We start from the raw sequence: 15,507 nt of genomic DNA on the forward strand, positions 1-15,507 counted from the left end.
ATATAAAAATTATAAATGAAATAGAAAATGCATTAGTATAGTTAAGTAATAAACAAACAGGTAAATAGTAAATAATAATAAATTGACAGATAAATGATAATAAATGAAAATCAAGCAAATAATAAACAGACAATAACAAATAAACAATATAGAATAAATGGCAGTCATTACAGCATCCTGCTTAGATGTTTATCTAAATGAGTCTTAAAGCTTCGAAATGAGCTACATTACACTGCCTCTGCAGAAGTTTATTCCATTCATTAACTACACAGTTGACAAAGTTGTTTCTACCCACTTCCAAATTAAATCTATTTCCTGACAGTTTCGCTTATTTCGTCTCTCACTTCTGTCGCATTCCGTCCAAACGCACAAACTTTCTTAACATGTCTCTCTTCCCCCCCCCCTTGCTGTCGCTCTCTCCTCTTCCTTCCTGTGTTTTCATTTCCACTACTTAGATCTACACGGCTTACATTTCCATGAACTGAGGTTACTAACAAAAACCATTACCAGCTGGAGATCCATCCCACCGCGTAAGAATAAACGGATAAGGATGATTCTAGAATAATGGAAACGAGTTCGTAGCGTAGCTGGTAAAGCAATGCTTGGAGAGGGAAAATGGAGAACAAGAACTGTTAATGTCCCCCAGGATCAAAGATGTGTAACTAAGTTTCCTATAGTATCATCCATGTAAACTAAGTAGTCAGTATGTATAAAAGAAAGGAATTTCATTTTGCTAAAGAAACATTGTTGAACTTCCAGCAGTATCCATCTTCAATATTCCTTTCGATTTGCCTTCTATCTCCAATATCATCACTTTCATTTGGAGGTGCGTCCTCGAGGGGCTGGCAGTTGTTCTTCGAACTAGACCCACGATTTCTTCATATGAGCTTTGTATTTCCAAAACCTTAATTACATAAGGAGTGCTGTGAACCGGTGACTGCTCCCCTCCATTCACTACGACAAGTTCTTGAAATATAAACAGTTTCACATACTAATAGAACAGACACGAGATCAAAGTTTCTTCCTAAAAATGTCTGTAGGAAGCTTCTGTGGGGTTTTCGGTTTCCATTGGATGCAACTTCCTGCAGAGGCAGTGCAATGTAGTTCAGTTCGAAGCTTTAAGAATCATTTAGATAAATACCTAAGCAAGATGCTGTGATGATTATCATCTATTTTACAGGCAGTGCAATGTAGTTCAGCTCGAAGCTTTAAGAATCATTTAGATAAACACCTAAGCAAGATGCTGTAATGATTATAGTTTATTTTATATTATTATTATAATTTTTTTTTATAATTTGTCTGTTTGATTTTCATTTATTATTAGTTATATGTCAATATATTATTATTTACTATTTACCTGTTTGTTTATTATTCAACTATACCTATGCATTTATCTATGTATTTTATTTGTTATTTACATTATTATAGTTTTTATTTATTCATCTATTATTATAAGGATTTTTTTTTCGCATCCGACCAAGATATGGACCAAAGGTCTCCTGTCGGCATGCTCCGCCTTTATAATCATTTATGACTCGAGGCAACAATTATTATCGGAAATCAACATTGAGGTGATTATCTTGAGCACATCTTAGGCACTCACATGGGTCACAACTAAAACTTACATGAAGATTAAAACGTTCACAGGTTACGAACACATATATTTTTTCTCAAAATATGTGCACGCGTTTTTTTTAAAGCACTATCTCTTCTGTCCTTAATATATAAAGACATATTTTCAAAATATTATATTTCCTTTATTCTCAAAATATAATCGCACATTTTTTTCAGAATATGATATCTCTTCAAACACAGACAGCAATGGGGATGAGATGGCAATCAGTATAAAATATCAAGGAATACGCACTCCTCACTGAACTTGTACTAATTAACCTCCTTGACAGTTTTAACATAATTATATAGTTGAATATCAAATATATTTATTTTTCTGTTTATTTATTTTCCTCATACTATAATGGAGAATTATTTAATCTGATAATAAACAGGCTTGTTGATCCACAACCTTTGAGTACAAAGACAACCTCAGTGAATAAACATCTCTATTTGTATGATAAACTCTGTACGACTATTAACCTACAACAGCCAATGGTGGATGGCTCATTGCCATCAAAATAGATAAATGAATAACAAGTTATTAGAGAAGCTGATTAAAAAAATTAATATAAAATTACAGATGAATAAATGAAGAAATAAACAAACAAAAATTATATACACAAATAAATGTAGACATAAACAAATTAATAAATCAAATGAATCGATAACAAAAATAATGATTACAAAACATAACATTTGTAACAATATCAACGATAAATCGCGGGACATAAATCACAGATATATCAGACTATTTCCTTTAATTCTGAACATAAAAAAAAAACAATGAAACGGTTTGAAGCAAAGCTCAAAGTTATGAAACATCGTGACATGGTAAGGAACCTTAACGTGCCAAAACAATACTTTACCACAATGCAATAAGTGGAATGGTCCACTACATGACGCAGCGGTGTGTTCCACATATACTTCTTCCAAAAAGGAAATTAAAAACTTTTATCTGTTGAAAATGCCATAAATAACCCGAATACGGATAACAAGGAACAGAGCAATCAATAGGTCTGTGTAATCGAGCGTGCTTTGTGTGTGTGTGTGTGTGTGTGTGTGTGTGTGTGTGTTGTGTATTTACCTAGTTGTATTTACCTAGTTGTATTTTACGGGAAGGGGAGCTATGCTCGTGAGGTCCCGTCTTCATATCTCATTTTATCTAAACTATTTTTAAATTCATGTATTGTTTTTGCACACACCACTTTCTCATCTAACTTGTTCCAACTGTCTATTGCTCTGTGAGGAAAGCTGTTCTTTTTCAAATCTCTTCTATAGTTGTCTTTTTTTTATTTTCTTTCCGTGTCCTCTTGTATTTCTGTCATCCCATTTTATCAGATTCTCTCTATCAGTAATTTCTATGCCTTTCATGATTCTGTAAATAGCTATCAAATCTCCTCTCTCTCTTCTTTGCTCTAGTGTCTGTAGTTTAAGTTTTTGTAGTCTCTCTTCATATGATAGTTTTGAGAGTGTTGGTGCCAGTTTAGTAATTGCTCTTTGTATTCTTTCAAGTTTTTTTATACATTTTTTTGTACTTGGTGACCATATCGTTGCTGCATATTCCAATCTTGGTCTTATCAGGGTGATTAGGATTTTCTTCACCATTTCTTCATCCAGGTATGTAAATGCCACTTTGATTGTTCTTATTAAATTATAAGTTTCTCCAAAAATCTTATTTATATGTTTCTCAGGTGACATATTATTCATAACAATGACTCCCAGGTCCCTCTCATTTTCTACTCTTTTTATTCCTTCTTCTCCCAAATTATATGATCCTGTTATTCTGTTTTTGCTTTTTCCAAATTCCATTATACTACACTTTTTTGTATTGAACTCCATCTCCCACTTCCTACTCCATTCTTGTACTTTATTTAGATCTCTCTGTAGTGATTCACAATCCTCTTCAGTTTTCACTCTTTTCAGTAATTTTGCATCATCCGCAAAGAAGCTCATATAGCTTTCAATTCCTTCGTCCATATCATTAATATATATAGCAAACATTATTGGGGCCAGAACTGTTCCCTGCGGGACACCGCTTATTACTTCATTCCATTTTGAGTGCTGATCTCTTATCACTACTCTCATTTTTCTTTCTTGCAAAAAGTCTTCCATCCAATTTAGCAATTTACCTTGTATTCCTCCTTCATATTCTAATTTCTTAAGCAACTTCTTATGTGGTACTTTGTCAAAAGCTTTTTTTAGGTCTAGAAATGCACAATCAGCCCATCCATCTCTTTCTTGTATTATATCTATTAGTCTTGAATAGAAACATATTAAATTGGTGACGCATGATCGTCCTTGTCTGAATCCAAATTGCCTTGGATTTAGTACGTTGTTTTTTTCCAAGTATTTTACCCATCTACTTTTGATAATTCTTTCACATATTTTTGCTATTGTACTTGTTAGAGAGACTGGTCTATAGTTGGTAGGTTCTTCTTTATTTCCTCCTTTGTATATAGGTACTATATTTGCTTTTTTCCAATCTTCTGGAACTTTTCCTTCTTTTAAGGAACTGCTTATTATGCTATGTATTTTGTCTGCCAGTTCATTCCTACATTCTTTCAGAATCCAGTTTGCTATTTCATCTGGCCCATGCGATTTTCTGACATCAAAATTACCCAAGTGTGTCAATATTTCATTCTTCGTTACTTCTATTTCTTCCATAGGGGGGACTTTTTCCTTCCACTCAATCTCTTCAGGTTGTATATTTTCCCTTGTAAACACTGATTTAAAATGTTTGTTCATAATTTCTGCCATTTCCATTTCCTCAGTGTATTCAACTCCTCCTTGTCTTAATTTCTCCAAGTCTTGTTTGTTTTTCAGTTTATTGTTTACAAATCTGTAGAATAGTTTTGGTTGATCTTTACACTTTTCCAAAACATCTTTTCGTATTTTCTCTTTTCCTCTCTGCACTTTTGTACATATTCATTTCTATAACCAGTATATATTTTCCATTTTTCAGGTCTTCTGTCTTTTTTCCATCCGGTCCAGGCTTTGTCTCTTTTTGTCTTTTAACTCCCTACAACTTTTGTTGTACCAGCATTTTACATATTCTTTTTTCTTGTTTTTGTCTTGGGACATACTTTTCCACTCCTTCTTTGTAAATTTTTGTCAAAATATTCCATTTCTCTTCCACTGATGTTTCTTCTTTGGTATATTTCTTCCCAGTTTTCTTGTTGGAAGAATTCTCTTATTTTATCAAAGTTTGTTTTTTTCATACATCATTCTTTCCTTTTCTATATTGTTCATTTCTTTTCATATATTTTTCTTCATTAAGTTCCAGTTCAATCAATATGTGGTCACTTTTACCTATTGGTGTTTTATATTCAATCTTGTCCACTATTCTAGGTTCAGATGTAATTTATTAAGTCTAGCCTCGATGGTTCTTCTTCATTCTATACCTAGTGTTCTCTCTTGTATCCATTGTGTCATTGAATGGTCAGTAATCATCTCAAGTAGAGCATTTCCCCATGAGTCATCACCACTCTTTACTGTCATTTCTTCCCAGCAGATTTCTTTGCAATTAAAGTCGCCCATCATAACTATTCTTCCTCCGTCTTCCATTATTTTAGTTAATGCTATCTTTGTGTCCTCTAACATACTTTTATGTTCACTCTCCTCCCATGAGGCTGTTTTCGGAGGCACATAATTGATCACAAATTTTCTGCTCTTCTTATCTCGGTCTTCCACTTCTATCATAATCATCTCTACTGTATTCTTTCCCATATATGACACCTTTCACGTTTATATCCTTCTTTGTCAGGAACATAACTCCACCCCCTTGTTTTTTGTGTCTGTTTCTAATCCAATGATTGTTTGTATCATGTCTCTACACTGTTGTGGTAGTGGGGGCCTTTTAATTTTGTTTCTACAATTTCCCCATTATGTCCGGTTCTTTTTCTTTCAAATAATCATTCAGTTCAGTTCAATCCTGTTATCAATCCATCTATATTTGTGTAAGACACTCTTAGTTTTCTGCCACTTCCATTGTGTTCTCTGTTTCCCTTATGTTTTTCTTTAGTATGTCGAACTGCTTTATTTTCATGTTCACTACTCTCCAATAGAATCTCTCTTTCTCTGACTCCGTTCTTTCCTCGTTTTTTGCCTTAGCTTCAATTCTTTTCTGCTTTTCTTCCTCTCTTTCCTCCTTATTCATTTCTCTTTTTATCCATACCTTTTTATATTGATCATTTGTTGCTAGTTTCCCTGTCTTGGATAGAATTTTCTCTGCCGTTGTTTGTGACCTGAATTTAATCTTAATTGGTCTGGTCTTATCTGTACTATATTTTCCGAGTCTGAATTTTTCCTCAATTTCCTTTATAATTTCTGGTTCATCTTCCTGGACTAATTTTAATAAACTGCTTACCCTTTCATTTTCCTCCTTGATTCTTGCGGTTCTATCTGGGTTATGTTTCTCTTCCATTCCTAATATAATTATACATTTCTTTTTGTCAGCTAATTCTCTTACTATATTCTCCTTCTGTCTCTCATCACTTTAATAACTGAGTCTTCATTATGTTCTTTCAATTGCTGTTTGACTATGTCAGTGAATGAAACCTTATTCCCTTCTTGAGTTATTCTCCAATTTTTTAGCTTCTGTAGCTATTTTCTCACTGGTTTTCATTACTATTCTTCTTCAATTTCTCATTCTCCCTCCTTTACATTTCCTAACTGTCTTTTTAGGTCCTCTACTTCTTCAGTTAAGTTTCTGTTAGCCTTCTCTAGTTGTTCCAATCTTTCAATTCTCTGGAAGATGGAGTCTACCTTACCTAACTTACGTTCCAAGTCCTCGATCACCTTATCAACTCTCTCCTCTAGTCTTATCAGTCGGGGGGGGGGGTGTGTCCCCCCCACCCTCGTTAAATCCCAGGAACAAATTCTCGTCACGTTCAACTGGATTTGTCCTCTCTATACTTCTAATCTGTACATTTACATTTTTATTTGCCATTTCGTCATCCGGTGGTCGTTTCATGTTGACCTTACGCCCGTCTGCCTGGGCCAAGTCCTCCACATCCTCATTTCCTTCCATTTCCCCAGCAATCCCGCCCCGTCTCCTCTTTTCCTACTTACCTACTGCCTCACGAGCAATTTCCCCCCCCCTGCAAATACAAAAAGGCACTTCTCTTTGCGTTGGTATCCACAATCTGCACTTTTCTTCAGAGCGTTCGTCAAGCCGTCCGTTCGTTGAAAGTGTGTGTGTGTGTGTGTGTGTGTGTGTGTGTGTGTGTGTGTGTGTGTGTGTGTGTGTGTGTGTGTGTGTGTGTGTGTTTGTGTGTGTGTGTGTGTGTTTGTGTGTGTAAGAGAGAGAGAGAGAGAGAGAGAGAGAGAGAGAGAGAGAGAGAGAGATTTTTTGGTTTTAATAAATTTATTACGCCCGTGGGCGGCAAACAATAGTACATCTATCACAGCATTGTGTTAGAGTACATGTCATAACACACACATTCTTTAAACGGAGACAAAATATAATAATCATTCAGGATCCTTCGAAATGGTGATGGCGGGATAGTGGTACTATGTAAGTGTTTACATATAATCATCATGCCCCGTCTCCGGGGAATATTGTCTGTCACTATGGTTCACTGGAGACAATAATATCAAGGGTGTTCGTGTTAGGACGGTTACACAGCCCGCACGATGATCACCGTGGCATATCATCCGTCTGGGACCCCCGTCACACAGGTCGACTCCCAAGTCCGAGCCGAACACTGACATTATTGTGCCTTGGTACCATGGTCTTACGTCGGCGTTACTTGTGGCGGTTGGGTAGGAGGTGGTCGTATGGGGATATCGGTAGACCGTTCCGCATCTTTCGGTGTGTTGACATGGCATGAGTGGCTGCGTGTACTCGTATCTTGTTTTAAGGCATGATAGGGTGAGCATTGCGCGTGACGTCCATGACGTAGGTATAGGCTGCCTTGGTAAGATGGTCCACCGTTTAATAAATTCATTGCTTCTGAGGGCGACAAACAATAGTATATTAGTCATATTATTATATAAAGAGATACAAAAGGAGGTATGATTGGATTTAACAATCAAAATCCCCCAAAATGGGGGTGGCGAGCTAGGAGTGTATCTAAGTTGTCGTCACTAAGTAAATATTTACATACAGTTATCACGTCTTGTCTCTGTGGAATACTGTCTGTCACAATGGGGCATTGGAGACAGTAGTGTTCAAGAGTGTTGGCGTTAGGGCGGTTACACAGCCTGCATGATGAGTAATGTGGCATATCTTCCGCCTGGGATATTTGCCACACAGGTCGATATCCGAGTCTGAGCCGAGCACTGACAACATTGTGTCTCCGTACCATGGGTCCGCGTCGGCGATACTTGTGGCGGCTGGGTAGGAAGTGGTCGTGGTGTTGAATGGAGACACTGGTGGCTCGTTCCGCATCTCTTTCGCGTGTTTTATGGTGTGAGTGGCTGCGTGTATGTTTTTGTTTTGGCAAGAGGGTACGTTCGTTATCTAAGACGAAGGCACAAGCTGCTTTGGCAATACGGTCCACCGTGTCGTTGCCAGCAAGGTCGACATGTGATGGCACCCATATGAGAGATACGGCCATAGATGTTTCATGAACAACGGCGAGTTGGGTCAGTATGGCCTGTACAACACGATAGTAGTTGGGTCTGGGTGAGGAGAGGGCGTGTAGAGCTGGTTGGGAGTCACAAACGATCACACCATTTACGTTACAGTCTACAAGGTATGTTACTGCGTCGAGGATTCCGTGTAGCTCACAAAACGTGGAGCTTGATGTGACAGGTAACCTGCGGCCAATCCATCCAGCTTCCACAGGTGGCTGTAAGGTGGGTGAGTACATGGCACACGCTGCTCTTCCATCAGCCTGTACTGAGCCATCCACGTAGATGACATGCGCTGCGGGGATCTTTGAGGATACGCTGTCGATGGTCTCTAGTGCTAGTTGCTTTTGAAGTGCAGGAAGGTCATCTTTGGAGGTTAGTGTGTGAAGGTGACGTTAGGGAGGGAGATTCGCCACGGGGGCAAGTCGGGTTCAACCGTTTCTTCAGGGACGTGGATGTCAAGGTTTCTGAGTGTGTTGCACACTGTAGTGACGAGGTTGCGGCCTCCTGGTCGAAGTGGGAGGCGGGGGTGCACTGTCAGGTCGAGCGACGCTCTGATGGTAGCAGTAAAGTTTGGGGACAGATAGGGCGATCGGAGGCATTTTACAGAGAGAATGGCCATGTTAGCATATATTCTCTCTACAAGCGAGGGTAGACCAAGTTCACTTTGCATGTTAACGATGCGAGTCGAAGGAGGGCAACCTAAGATAAATCTCATTACTCTATTTTGGAATTTTTCGAGAGGTTCCAAAGCTCTCCTGGGAAGTTGACAAAGGGCAGGTGATAAGTAGTCAACGAGTGATCGAAGAAATGTGGTGTATAGAGTTCTGACCATTGGTAATGAAGCGCCGGTGGAATTTGTGGCAAGCCACTTGATAGGGTTAAAACGGGCCTGCAGACGATCAAGGAGATCATTAACAAGGGGATGGATACGTTGTCGAGTCGGTATGGCTGGAGTGATCCGGGCTGGTACTCCAAGGTATGTGTACTGTGTGCAATGAGGGATAACATCACCTCCCATGTTGAACGTCGGTAGTGCTTGGAGAGTACGAGATGAAAATATTCTGCTCTTCTCAGGGGAAATGATGAGACCACAAGCGGTAGTTGACGTGTAGAAGCCATTTAGGACGAATTGGAGGTCAGCGGGCGAGTTGGAATGGATGCAGATGTCGTCCGCGTAGCAGAGAAGGGTTGTACCGGGAACGTTAGGAAGAAGTGAGAGTAAGCGGTGCATCAAGACGTTAAAAAGAAATGGACTTAGTACGCCACCTTGCGGGGTACCGAGTTTGAACTGCTCGTAGGAACTACACACACCTCGAAAGAGAACACGTGACTTCCTGTTACTCAGATAACCTCGAATCCATCGAAGGAGGTTTCCTTGCACTCCGAAGGTAACCAGCTGGTCAAGAATTATTTCATGGTTGGCTACATCGAAAGCACTTTTGAGGTCCAGGAAGGCAACTACGCTGGTGGGAGAGAGGCGGGTGTAGAGCTCAGTAAGGCAGTGGTGCGTACTTCGACGTGGGAGGAAACCATACAGCTGCGGGGAGAGTTGACCTTGTAGACGATTCATGAGCCGGGCAAGGATGATACGTTCAAGCATCTTGCTGAAGCATGAAGTTAGGGAAATGGGCCTGAATTTATCAGTACCTGGTTTCGGTATCGGAACAATCGTGCTTAAAGTCCAGGCTGCAGGTACATGTCCACGAAGGAGGCAGAGGTTGAAGAGGCGAAGGAGGGGGTTGCCAGGAACTTCCAGTAGGAGTCGGAGCACTTGGTATGTAATGCCGTCATCCCCGGGGGCAGAAGTTTTTGTATTAGCCATGGCTAGTCGTAATTCATTCTCCGTAATCGGGACGTCGTCTTCTTCATCTGGGTGGAGAAGAGCAGCCATTAGGTGGAGATTACGGGTGTTGCGACGAGTGGAGAGTGCCTCTTGGATATGCGTAGGAAGATTGTAAGTCTGTGACTGTGACGACCATAAAGTAATGAGGTCCTGGGCGTAGGCGGCTGGACTGTGATGGAGGGCGCTGGGAGGTTGCTTCTTAACGACCCTTTTTACAAGGCGCCACATGGTCGCGATACTAGTCTGGTGATTTATGGAATCAGTGTATTTCTGCCAAGACTCTTTGTAGGCACAGTTCTGGAGGGCGACCATATTATCCCGTGCTATTTGGTACTGATGCAAAGAATCAGGTGTGGGTTGCGTCTGAAAAGTATGACCAGTAGTCTGTGTAGCTCTCTCCGCTTGGATAATACGGTGGTCCAACGTCCATGAGTGAGGTACAGGGCGGCGTGGTAGGTGAGCTTTGGTTACATAGCGGCTGTAGAAGTCGTGTGTGGTATTCACTAAGGACGTGTATAGTGCGTCGGGGGATAGGAAGTCAAATGTGGGAAGGAGACTAGAGATGTACGAAATATACGTAGGGCAATATTTAGGAGGAATGGATATACGGGTCCGGTGATGAGGAGTTGGAATCCGAGATGGTATGGAGTAGTATAAACTAAGAGCAATATGGTCGGAGAAGAGAGAAGGAATTGATTGACAGGCGACACGGGATGGCACGAGGCCAGACGTGATGATGTGGTCAACTGTGCCTCCACGTGCATGTGTGGCTCCACCAGTTTCCCATCGTGTGAGTCGGTACCGATGTATGTAGTTGAGTAGAGGGATTCCACTACGGTTGGGGACAGGGGAGGCATCACCAAGAGCAGGATGTCGAGCGTTGAAATCCCCCATATAAATCACTCCACGATTTGTAGGTACTGGGAGGGCAACAAGATTAATAACACCAGGGGCAGAGTATACGTTGCAAAGTCGAAGTTTACCATTGCCCACAGTGACTTCAATTAACTGAAAGGTCATAGTAGTATCCCTGGAACATCGAAGGAGCTTGTGTGGCATGGATGCGTGGACGTAAGAAATGAGGCCATTCCTGGCTGGATGTATGTACGAGACATAGCCAGACAGCGTAGGTGCTGTGTCGTATGGCTGAGCACCACCGGGAAAGGCTTCTTGAATAAATATTATCTGGGGGTGATGGCGATGGACATATGTCTTCAGTGCAGTGAGTTTCGTGTTATGGCGTATTCCGAAAGCATTCCAGGAGATGACGTGAAGCGATACGAGATCAGAGAATCTTATTACTATGTGCTTTGCGAGAGCCGGAAGAGGTTGGTGTTTGAATGTGGGCGCTGCCAGGCGGAGCATGGGTAGAGGAGTTCAAAGGCGACGAGAGCTTTTCTAGATGGGAGGCAACTGTATCAAGTCGCTCTGTAAGGGCTGTGACAGAGGTGATAACAACTTTGTGAGATTCAACTAGACTGGCAAGTGTGGTTGCTGTGGTAGCCTGTTGGTTAATTAAACTTTCGATACGGGCATCTATGGCATCGAATCGCTTCGTGAGGGCTGAACAGCGGGATTCGAGAGATGCAACAGCTTGGCGAAGAGCTTGTACTTCAGCAGAGTCCGTGGTGCTGGGCGTCGTGAGAGAGGTGGCTGGAAGTGGTGGTGGTGGTAGTGATGATAGTGGTGGTCCAAGTCTTTGGGAAGTGGCCGTGGGTGTTCGCTTAGTACAGCCATGCCAAACGTTGACCCCTGGTTTATGGCATCGGGGGCACTTCCATCGGGATGTGTCTGGTGGTGGGGATATGGAAAGTTCTGAGGTAGATGCGGAGTCGTCGGGCGTGGTGGGTGGAGTGGGTGGGCGGTGAGGGCAGGAACGAGTGTCATGATTCTCCGCGCACCAGGCACACTTTGCGGGAGCGGAACAGTATCTTGAGATATGTTTGAAGCCCCAGCATTTATAGCACCATGGAATTTCATCTTTCATTTTGCGAAGCTCACAGGGAGGGAGGAAAGGTAGGAAGGGGAACTCTAAGGTAGGCGGCGGTGGTTCAAGTAGGCTCCACGTGATGACTAGTCGGTTGATTGGCGTTCCATTTTGGACGAATCTGCGAGCTGTATGTATCCCTGGATATTCCTTGGCATGAGAGGCATCGATGCTGACAGGGTATCGAGTGAGGAGGTACGTAGGGAATTTACGTGGTCTTTCCGTGGAGTCCTGGATGACTAGGCGTAAAGATAATATTTCCCCACTCGTGATACTTGTAATGATGTCTTGTCGTTGTCTTGAAACATAGACGAAACGAGATGTAATAGCTGACATCTTCACCTCAGCCAGCTCACGATCGAGACGGAAAGACTTGGCAACGTTGGAGAGCCACCGAAGTTTCACGTCACAGCTTGAGTTGTCAGGGAAAGTTAATTTGACATATTTCTCTCTGGGAGCAAAGGCAGGAGCCTGTGACGGCGAAGTATAGGACGAGATTGGGGGGGTAGGGGTGGGAGATGGTGTGATATCATAAGCTTGTGGCTCTGTCATTGGATTCTTCTTCGATGATTTAGCAGCAGGAGAAGGTGGTGGGCTGCTATTATTGGAGACTTCATTTAGAGTGCGTTTAGCGGGGGTAAATGGTTGTGGTGCAGAGTTGCCAGATGCAGGAGAATTTCCTTGAGCGTGATGGTTGTAAGTCGTAAGTGGGGGCCATATGTTAATTGGATTTTCATCGTCACTCATAGCGAGATCGGCTTCAACGATGGCAATAGCCTGTGGCCCTGAGTAGTCCATGATTACCACACGTTAAGATTATTCACAGGAGTTCAGGATTTATGAGGCAGTATGCGGGGAGAGCGATTCATCCATGTCGTCACAAACCTCTTACTGCGCATGCGCAGACTTGGCCGCCCCTGACCAGGAAGGTCGGAGGGATAATGTTTTCACAGTTATAGACTAAGTTAGTTAATGTTCACACACCGTGATGACAAAAAATGGTAGAGGTGGTCTTATAATATCTCACAGCACACAACGAAGGGTTGGAACACAATAGCACTGCCGGAATTCTAACAAAGAGCACGGAGCTCAAAACTGTAGGACCGGTCACACGCCATATTTGTTTTCCAATGAGAGAGAGAGAGAGAGAGAAAGAGAGAGAGACAGAGAGAGAGAGAGAGAGAGAGAGAGAGAGAGAGAGAGAGAGAGAGAGAGAGAGAGAGAGAGAGAGAGAGAGAGAGAGAGAGAGAGAGAGAGAGAGAGAGAGAGAGGGAGAATTTATGTGTACTTTCTTACGCATGTGCACATAAGTGTGTACATATGTTCACATATACGTGTACACCAACTTGAGCAACCCGACACCTATTTATATGTTTAATTTACCATTTTGTTCACACTGTCCAATTCAAACAGTGATTTGTTTGTACTCGTTGTTCGACCTGGTTGTCAATTACTTATTTGCTGGTGGTGTGATTAACAACAACATATATCAATAAATCATTATATTTGGTATATATTCGCACTCATATTAACAATTGTTTTAAATGGGGCCTCACAAGATTGTTAGGACTATGCGGGCGGTGATTTAGACCTGTGTGTGTGCTTATGTCTTTTTTTTTTCCCTTTCTCTCTCTATATTTCTATTTTTCTGTCTCTCCCTTTCTCTCTCTCTCTTTTCCTTTCTCTATTTTCCTTTCTTGCTGTAAGAGGCCGGTAGTGTACGAATGGAAATGAGCTAGGGTATTAGAATAATTCAGACTCGACGCCTGCTCGAGGGCAATGTTATGTCTAGGTGAGGGCGACGTTTGTCTATGTAAACACACCGACGGTGGTGACTGTTTTTATAATCGCTTATGAATCACAACATTGTAAGCGCAGGTTACCTTCGTTTGACTAATGCTGAGGTAAACAATTTTTGCTAGTGGCATTGAAATGGCTTTCCGGATTGGTGCAAGGTGCAGAAGGAGGAAAAAAACTATTGGTGCAGGAATTCAAAGTCACGCCCATAAGGAGTGACATTTATTTGAGAAGTCACCGGGGATTGGTTTAGAAAAATTAGTGACGTCAGACGAAGGTAGCTCAGCGTAAGATACGGGATCTCTTCAGACGTTCTATAGAGAAGAGATAGAGAAGATATAGAGAGGGTGTAGAGAGAGGATCAGGAGACGATGTAGAGACGAGAGAAAAGAGATCCCGAGTGTAAGCTGAAGGTGAAATTACAGTGAAAGAAGAAAGAAAATTCACCTCCCTTTTATTAACCCAAAGGACGAGAGGAACAGGCATGGGGCCTAGAAAATAGTGAGACTACAGGAAAAAGAAGGCATTGGGCCTACTACTTAAGAGGAACTTGAATATTAGTGAACCTCACGTAACGAGAGGCAAGGGGCCTCGAGACGAGTGATATTACAAGTCAAATTTAAGTGACAGTGGTGACTAGGGGAGGTGAAAGTGGTGCTCAGCGGTGGAACGAACGATCTGGGTGTTAAACACCTCCGAAGAGAAGTGGCGCCTGAAGTCTACGGGAACAAGACAACCAAAATCAAGAGTGTATTACGACTACGAGAGAAATCTACAACTTCAAGTAACTGCTACGTTGGGAACAAGCATTCTTCAAGATTCTTCAAGGAGATCATCATCTACAAGGCGGTCTTCAAGGCAGAGTGTGTGATGGAGGAGGAACAACGTCGTTGAGAAATGACAAGACCGTAGAAGGACGTCAAACCAGACATTGACATCACGAAGCGACATCGCAAGCAGCCAGGCTAAAGCAAGGTATTAGTAAAGTATGAGTACCCCTCAGAATTCTAACGTGTTGAGACACGAAATTCACACATCAAATACAAATATTCCAAAATTCACAGGAGAGTCTAACACATATGGTGTAAACAAGTTCCTAAACCTCATTGACACTCTTATAGTTAGTAAAAATATAACAAACGAGAATCGTAAGATTGAGATTCTCAAGGAGAATATAGATCCAGAGCATGGAAGGGCGAGGTTTGTCATTAACTTCCAGCAAATGGAATCAATTAATCAATATGATGATTATAAGAAGGCATTTATCAAGCATTTCATGTCCAAATGTGATCAGGATCCTATTAGATCATTGGTAAAAATGATTAAGGAAGTTAGGACAAGTGAAACTGACACAGAGTACTTAGCTAGATTAGATAGATGGTCAAAAGACATGAATTCTATCTTGAAAGATTCAGACTGGATAGAAAGATCTAGTGAGAAGATGAAAATCTCACAGGTAATCAAATTGATTACATTTAGCTTATTGACAAAGAATTCTGATGACTTAACAGCAGAAAGGCTGTACAAAGATTTAAAATCAAATATCTGTTTAGGAGAAGTAGATTATCTTCTTCAAGGATACAGTGAGACCAGAACAATAAACCCATATGTAATGCCTATAAATCAACATAGCCAATATAGGAACTCTAGAGAGTTTAAGAAAACAGAAGTAGGACATAGGCGGCAT

This window comes from Oratosquilla oratoria, unplaced genomic scaffold (genome assembly GCF_046742065.1).
Source record: "Oratosquilla oratoria isolate Oo_2021 unplaced genomic scaffold, ASM4674206v1 SCAFFOLD135, whole genome shotgun sequence".
NCBI lineage: Eukaryota > Metazoa > Arthropoda > Malacostraca > Stomatopoda > Squillidae > Oratosquilla > Oratosquilla oratoria.